The sequence below is a fragment of the Pongo pygmaeus genome, chromosome 3 (genome assembly GCF_028885625.2).
Source record: "Pongo pygmaeus isolate AG05252 chromosome 3, NHGRI_mPonPyg2-v2.0_pri, whole genome shotgun sequence".
Lineage (NCBI taxonomy): Eukaryota > Metazoa > Chordata > Mammalia > Primates > Hominidae > Pongo > Pongo pygmaeus.
This window is the reverse complement of record NC_072376.2, coordinates 175,527,885-175,536,646: the sequence shown is the minus strand read 5'-3', so window position 1 is coordinate 175,536,646 and position 8,762 is coordinate 175,527,885. Positions and strand designations below refer to the sequence as shown.

At 33.5% G+C, this 8,762-nt stretch overlaps 1 long non-coding RNA gene across 1 annotated transcript; it reads right to left on the bottom strand.

Annotated features, from left to right (window-relative positions):
- Positions 1 to 238: 238 nt before the first annotated feature.
- Positions 239 to 6,519, bottom strand: LOC129035128 (uncharacterized). The gene is made up of 4 exons (XR_008502122.1): positions 6,414 to 6,519; positions 3,218 to 3,292; positions 2,647 to 2,858; positions 239 to 1,070 (listed from the first exon to the last, which is right to left on the bottom strand). It is a non-coding gene; the product is annotated as an uncharacterized LOC129035128 (long non-coding RNA).
- Between the last annotated feature and the right edge of the window lie 2,243 nt (positions 6,520 to 8,762).

Genomic DNA, 8,762 nt, shown 5'->3' with positions numbered 1-8,762 from the left:
ACAAGCAGGTGCCAAGAAACTTGGTCCATTTCCAAAGAACTCAGTTCCTAAGCTGATTCCAAGGACATTCTTTGGTCCTTTTACTCACCTAACAAATCCTTACCCTCCAGGTTTCACAAAATGCTATAGGATATACAAATATATTTTGGGAATATCTTTTTTTCATTGCCTTTTTCTAAATATGAGTGTTTTTTAGTTGTCTTCTTTTTTCTTCCATTTCGTATGTCTTTTTCTTTTTGCTGTCATTTTAAGATCACAGGCAGTATTTCATTCCCTCATGTGTGGATACAGCTTCAAAGACCCTCTCAATCTCCTTCTTTTGACTGAGTCTGTTTCTACAGCACACCAGATTCCATTTTTTGGAAGAATACATGAAGTTCAACAGACTCATCATGTACTGAGCAATTATTGGGCCATGTATTCAAAACATTGATGCATTAGCTTTGAAAACACTTACATGGATTAGATTAAAGTTGTGGCTTCCACAATCAACAGTAATTCCTATAATTTTAAAAAATTCTGAATACACGTTAGTCAATACAACACAATAATAATGAACAATTCAGTAAACTAAAATATTGTTTGTAAATATTTAATGCATATATGCATCACAGGTACCAAGGTAGTTAGTAAATTTGAAAAACTACATAAGGAGTATGACAAAATATACAGGTATAACAACTATTAATTTCTGTTTATATAAATTTACTCTATGCAATTTTCAATGAACTATATACTGTAGTAATTTATCTTTACATCTCAATTTAACATGAAAAACTTTATAAAATATCGTGTCATTCAGCTACTAATGACTTTAGAATAAACCCTTTAAAAATATTTTCTTCATGATTTTCATACACAAATTTGTAAGGTCAGTATGCTCGCAAGGAAACATTTGCTAACAACGTCAAAATTAATTATAAGCAGGAGAATAGAGTTTCCTTTGTAGATGATTTTCTGTATTATCCTACTTGTAAAGGAGCCATAAAAGAAAACTGCTCACTAATTGTACATTAAGAAATTATCCCGAGTCCTCGTTAATTTCTTCTTGACAGGTTCAGTCACAGTTCCTATAAGATGTCAGAAAAGGTAAGTCAAAAATGAGATAATGTCAGTTGTGTTCTCATAAATTTCTTTTCAATCAACTCTTTCATAAATACCTCACTAACTCTATCTCATCTTCAACATTAAAGGGAAACAGTAGGAAAATAAATGTGCTGTGCTGCACTGTACGCTTGGCTTATGAAAATAAATTCTCACTTAAGAGAGCTTTGTTTGTGTCATCTACATAGAAGGGACTAAGTGATCAAAATTTTGAGCAGGAATATATGGATAAAAAGTACTAATGAATACCAGGTGGATAAAAAGCACTAATGAATACCAGGTGTTTGATGAGATTCATTTTTTTTCTTAAATTATGAAGTGTCAATATACTGCCTATGGAAAAAAAAATGCTTTTAGTAACAGAACTATTCTACTCAGCGTGGAAGTAACACACTAACCAATTATCTATATTGACTAGCCCACTGGGCCAGAACAGTTTATAGTCAGGAGAAACCAGTATAACAAAAGAATAAATTTGGTTTGTTTGAATTGGACTTACTGTTGCTTTTAGAGTTTTTATTCTAATCTTTGCAAATGAGATCTATATATCAATCAGTCTGTTTATCCTTCTATTTGATATATTTCTATGGTGCTAATATATCTTGCTTTCTTCTTTTTGAGGTATTCATTATCATCATTATTTAACACTCTGAAATTACTTTGAATGTTATAAGGTACAGAATAAAAGTAATATAGGAGATAAACTATGGGGAAAAAACAAACACCTACAGTAATTTGAAACTGTGGAATATAAATGTTTATAAGGTGGCACCAGATTAGTTGTTCTAAAAGAAAATAATTTTGCATAAAATGTTGTGTCAGCGTTGCTAATTGCCTCCTATTTCTTTTGCTCAGTTAAGACAGCTGAAGCAGGGAATATCATGGGGAGCCTATAAGGTGAAAAAATACAATGCACTTTGCACTAAAACTATGCTGAAAGTAAGTTTTGCTCTTATTAAGAATTCAGAAATTTTTTTAAATAAAACTTGAAAAGCATAATATTAAATATTTTATTAAAGGACACTTTAAGCTTAGAAATAATGTAGCAAGAAAAGAAGATTTTTAAAAACTTTTTATATTAAAATAAACATGTTTTCTCTAGGATAAGTGGTTATCTAGTGAGATAATAGGAATGATAAAAAATTATTGTCAATATTAAACAGCTAATATTCAAGAGCTTAGAATATATCTGTGTACATTTCAAATATAGCTCATCTTTAAAAGAACAAAACTACAAAATAATCTGGGAAGTTATTCAAGTCACCAACAGATGGCAGAAGGAGTTTATATTTTGAGTTACTGTAAGGACTTTGCCAAGCTATTCCAATAATGCACTGAAAACAATGTTGACTTTAAATTGTTATATTTAACTTTAGTCAGCAACATTCATCAAAGTTAATTGTAAATTTATACACACACATATACATACACATCAATATATCTGTTTATATATTCATGTATTATCTCTCGATTGCTGTGTAACAAATTACTTCAAAACTTCAGAGCTTACAACAACAAACATTTAAATGTTTATTATTTTACCAGTTTCTGAGGGTTAGGAATGTGTACATGAACTAGCTGGGTGGTTGTGGCTCAGCATCTCTCATGAAGTTGCACCAAGTTGTCAGTCGTGGCTGCAGTTATCTGAAGAGAACTGGGCAATCTCTTTTCAAACCCATTCCTGTGGCTGAAGAAAGAGGCTTCAGTTCCCGGCTAGGTGGCCCTCCTTATAGGCTATACACACCACACGGATGCTGACCTCACCCAGAGTGAGGGATGAAAGAAAGAGAAAGAGAATGACAGCATAAGCAAGCAAGAGCCCAGTGACAATCCCTGCTCAGTGTTTACAACTTAACTTGTAAATTACACAGCATAACTTCTGCTTAATCTACTGGATGCATAGACTTACTCTGTGTAAAATTTGGAAGAGGAATTTTACAAATACAAGGTGGCAATGGAGAGATGCATCTTCGGTGCTAATAGATATCTATATCTATATCTATATCTATATCTATATCTATCTCCTCTTCATGTTCAGTTTTGTTATTCTTATACTACATTCAATATTTCTCTTTCTGTAATTGAAAATACCCTTTTCCATCTTTCTACTCACTAGATTTTTTTCTGTTCTTTTCTTACATTGACCATTCCTTTCTTTCTTCTTTCCTTTTTTCCTTTTGATCAACACCTGCCATGACCAACAAAAGTGAAATGAGCACATAAGCGTAAATATGTAAGAAAAATCCTGATTTCTTGAATAGAACATTTTTTAAACTTTTGAGAATAGAATGTCAGAGGAAACATTGTTTATTATTCATAGATACAAACCGGCTCTTCTCATCACCAAGGACAATATGTAATATGAAAGGCTTCCTGGATTTCTAATTTACTTCCAGTAAATTCATGACTATCTTCACTTGCTAAGTGTCTGGACATGTTGGACAGGGTCACTTTAGAGTGAGGATAAGTTTGTTTGTTAGAGATAAAGTCATTTTTACAGGCAAAGTCAGCATGTGAGAATTAGGAGTGTAAGGACAGAGATGCAAAACTTTTTTAAAGCGTCAACTAATGTAAAAATAGTTTTAACAATGTTTTTAAAGCAGAACAATGAAGTTGAAGGGGTAGTAATTAGAAACAGAAGGGGCAGAGAAAATGGAGAAGAAGAAAGACCTTAACACTTAAAATAAATAAATAAACTGAATTTGAAATATCTTTCTGGTTTGCAGGTACTCTTCATGAGGGTTCAATAGCGATAACCAAACCACGCTACATATTTCCACCACAAAAAAATTAACTAATGTAATTTGGTGTTTAAGAATTCATTGTAATTTGTCAGAGAAAGAGAGAGAGTTCTTGTAGTATGGTCTTCTTTGGTCTCCCAGAAGAGTTCCCAGAATCTTTTAAAACTGACCCAGCAGAGAGGGGAACACCTGGGGCACCACTAAGAAGGTATCAGAAAGCTACCACAGGAACTTCCAAGTTTAAAAATTCGACACTGAATTTTTTATTCCACAATAGGAAATGATTGCAGCTGTCAATAAAATTGCCTCTAAACATCTATTAAGCAAGAGACTGGACACTTCAGTGATATGGTAGAAACTCCCTGTATCTGCACAATATTGCAGGTAGAAGGTATCTAAAAATAAAGGCAATTTCTGCTTTCTTTCCACATTTTAAATCTCATTTCAGTGTGCACAGAGAGCAGTTCCTAATACATGTAAAGAATCCTACTTTTATAGACTAAATATTTAGTTTGTCTTTCCCTCCCCTAAATTCATATGTTGATATCTACTCTAGACTTTAGAGTTAAGGAAAACATACTCCACGTCTTTGTACCACCCTTTTGTAGCATTGGACTCAAATAAAACTCACTCAGAATAAAAATAAGTTTTAATATCCTCCACTGGAAAATAATAGTCTTTGTTTTTGAAGAATTATCAACTCCCTAAAATGAGTAAATTACACAAATATAAAATTAATCCTCTATGCCCAGGATGAAGCTCAATTCTACAGCAAAGATTCTCTCTTTAACAATACCTATACCTCAAGACATATGAGAAAAAAATATTAAACATACATCAGTTACTGAGCATGTATTATGGAATTATGGTCATCATTATAATAACTTTCTGACATAAATACTGTATTAGCAAGAAAAAAGCAAACAACCTCATTAAAAAGTGGGCAAAGGACATGAACAGATACTTTTCAAAAGAAGACATACATGCAGCCAACAATCGTGAAAGAAAGCTCAACGTCACCGATCATTAGAGAAATGCAAATCAAAACCACAATGTGATACCATTTCACACCTGTCAGAATTACTATTAATAAAAAGTAAAAAAATAACGGATGCTGGTGAGGTTGTGGAGTAAAAGGAATGCTTATACACTGTTGCCAGGAGTGTAAGCTTGTTCATCCATTGTGGAAAATAGTGTGGCAATTCCTCAAAGACCTAAAAACGGAAATAGCATTTGACCTAGCAATTCTACTACTAGGTATATACCCAAAGGAATATAAATCATTCTGTCATAAAGACACATGCACATGAATGTTCATTGCAGCACTATTCACAATAGCAAAGACATGGAATCAACCTAAATGCCCCAATAATTGTAGACAGAATAAAGAAAATGTGGTGTATACATATACACCATGGAATACTATGCAGCCATAAACAAGAATCTTAGCATGTCCTTTGCAGGAACATGGATGAAGCTGGAAGCCGTTATCCTTAGCAAACTAATGCAGGGACAGAACATCAAATGCTACGTGTTCTCACTTATAAGTGGGTGCTAAATGATAAGAACATATAGATACGTGAAACCATATAAATACACACATACACACTGGCACCTATCAGAGGGTGGAGGGTAGAAAGAGTGAGAGGATAAGGAAATAGTAACTAATGGATATTACACTTAATACATGGGTGATAAACTAATCTGTACAACAATCCCCCCCCATAACACAAGTTACCTATATAACAAACGTGAACACGTACCCCTGAACTTAAAATAAAAGTTTAAAATAAATAAATATTGTATTAGCATTTGACAGATGAAGAAACAGAAGTTTAGAGACATAAAATAACTTGCCTAATATTATGCATTAATCAAACTGAGAATCAGTATCACAACCCAGTTTTCGTTCAACAGCATAATTATCATCACTATGCATTCTAGCTAGAAACTTTGTATCATATTGATAAATTTAAATTATTTAATATGTATTAAATATTGTTTGTGTTTTTATGGAATCTTGAACTTTGCTCTAAACTGGAACTACTTCCTGTGATTAAACTTTTGTTTGCAAAAGGTGAAAAATGTAAAGGGGAATGGAGTGGTGAAGAGGTGGAAAGCACAGGTTTGTTGTGGTTTTATTAATTTTAGCAATTTATTTTTAAGATATATTATACATTTAATAGATTTAAAGTGTTGATTTTCTCCCAAACTATGCAGAGAATAGTAAGTCAGTCATTGCTTTTGGCTTCATGTAACAGATATTCAACAATTTTGTTAATTGAAATATATGTGATTATTTTTCTCATGTAATAATAACTGCAAGGAAAATCATTCAGGGGTGGTGTCTCCATCCTTCTCTGCCATTTTTGGCATATGATTTTTTTTTTCCTCACAGTGGTTATCTAGCTGCTCCTCTTCTGCTTATCCCATCTGTCCTCCAGGCGGGAAGCCAGAAAAAGGCCAAATGATGAAGAGCAAAGTGGAGGAGGTAAGGAGAAAAGGCAGCTGAACCCGACCTCTTTTAAATAGCTTGTCCAAAAGTCCTACCCAGAAACCTTTTCTTACACAGTCGTGAGCTGCATAATGACGCATCAATCACCGACTTCTTGTATATACGATGGTGGTCCTATAAGATTAAATTGGAGCTGAAAAATCCCTATTGCTCTGTGATGTTGTAGCCATTGTTAGATCATAGCATGACACATTACTCACTGGCTTGTGATGAAGCTGATGTGAACAAACCTACTGTGCTGCCAGTCACATACAAGTAGAGCAAATACAACTAGGTAATCATGATGATAAACAATTATGTTATTGGTTTATGTATTTACCATATGTTTTATCATTATTTTTGAGTGTACTCCTTGTATTTAGTTTTTCAGAAAGTTAACTGTAGAACAGCGTCAAGCAAGTCCTTCAAGAGGTTCCAGAGGAAGATATTGTTATCATAGGCGATGACAGCTCCATACATGTTATTGCCCCTGAAGTGGGCAATTGAACCTTCCAGTGTGACAAGAGGTGGCAGTGGAAGACAGTGCTATTGAGGATCCTGACCCTGCACAGGCCTAGGCTAATGGATGTGTTTGTATTTTACTTCTTAACAAAAATGTTAAAAAAAAATTAAAATAGAAGAAAGCTTATAGAATGAAGGTATAAAGAAAGAAAACATTTTTGCACAGCTGTACAATGTGTTTGTCTTTTAAGCTAAGTGTTAGTACAAAGGAGCAAAAAACACTAAAAATTAAAATGCTTATAAAGTAAAAATATTATAGTCACAAAGATTATTTTATTATTGAAAAAAGAAACTTTTTAAAGAAATTTAGTGGAGCTTAAGTGTACAGTGTTGATAAAGTCTATAGTTAGTGTACAGTCTCATCCTAGGACTTCCCATTCACTCACCACTCACTCAGTGACTCACCCAGAGCAAGTTCTATCCTGCAAGCTCCATTCATGGTAAGTGTCCCATACCATAAAAAAAGATGTACCATTTTTTGTTTTATACTGTATTTTTACTGTGCCTTTTCTATGTTTAAATACGCAAGTACTTACCATTGTGTTCCAGTTGCCTACAGTATTCAGTACAGTAACATGCTGTCCAGGATTATAGCCTGGGATCAATAGGCTGTACCTTGTAGCCTAGGTGTGTAGAAGATTGTACCATTTAGGTGTGTGTAAGTATACTCTATAATGTTCACACAAAGACAAAATTAGCTGACACGATTCTCAGAATGTCTTCCTGTTGTTAAGTGTGGCCGTGTTTTGTTCTCCAGGATGGCATGTCATGGCTTCATATTACATGTGAAAAAATACAGTGAGGAAACACCTAAGAAACTTTCATAAATGAGTGTTATTCAGTGTAAAATGAATATTATTTACTAAATTATAATAAAAATGATTATCCTAAAATGTTAAGTAGCCAGCTTTCTAGGACCTTGGTTTCCTGAATACTTTAATTGGCTATGCTTCTACTCTATAAATATGAAAGTTTTTATAATAAAGCAAAAGAGAAAATGGATTTCGGTAAGGCTAGTAGCAATATCTATAAAACTCTTGTAGTATCGTGATAACCCCAAAGTGCAACTATTAATACAGAATTAGTATTTAATACTCCAATTAGAGCCAAAAAAACACTATCAAATACCATAAAATGCCATATCCAAGCCCGCATTCTGATAATTGTGTTTTAAAAAGTGCTAATAGTCCATATTCTGTTATATAAATTTTATTCATACTTATTTTTAAATTATGTAAATAATTTCTTTAATATAAAGGAAATAATTTTTTGTTCAGTGAAAAACAGTTAAGCATTAAGGGCTCCATGTCAGTACAAGTTTCCATATTAGCTGTAGGTGGTGGATGGGAACACATTGACTAATACACTGGCTATTAAACCATTCACCCAGAAACGATGCACTTCATTGCTCCACAACACATTTCATTGTCCAAATCAGGTCATATAGTCACTCTAAACATCAAAGATGACATAAAAATAGATATAGAACCACCATAATAACTAAACTATGTGCCTGCTTTTTAAATGCCACATATTACATATACATACATATTACATGAACATACATATACACGTTTGTAAAGAAAATAGGGCTAACGAGGAAACATTTGAACAATTTAGAAAGTGATTTAACTACTTTGAAAAAGAAAATTATTTTCAATAAATTAATAGCACAAATTATAATCTTAGGCCAGGCTCAATGGCTCAAGCCTGTAATCCCAGCACTTTGGGAGGCCGAGGAAGGCGAGTCACCTGAGTTCAGGAGTTCCAGACCAGCCTGGCCAACATGGCAAAAACCTATCTCTACTAAAAATACAAAAATTAGCCAAGAGTGGTGGCACTCGCCTGTAATCCCAGCTGTTTGTGAGGCTGAGGCAGGAGAATCACTTGAACCCAGGAGG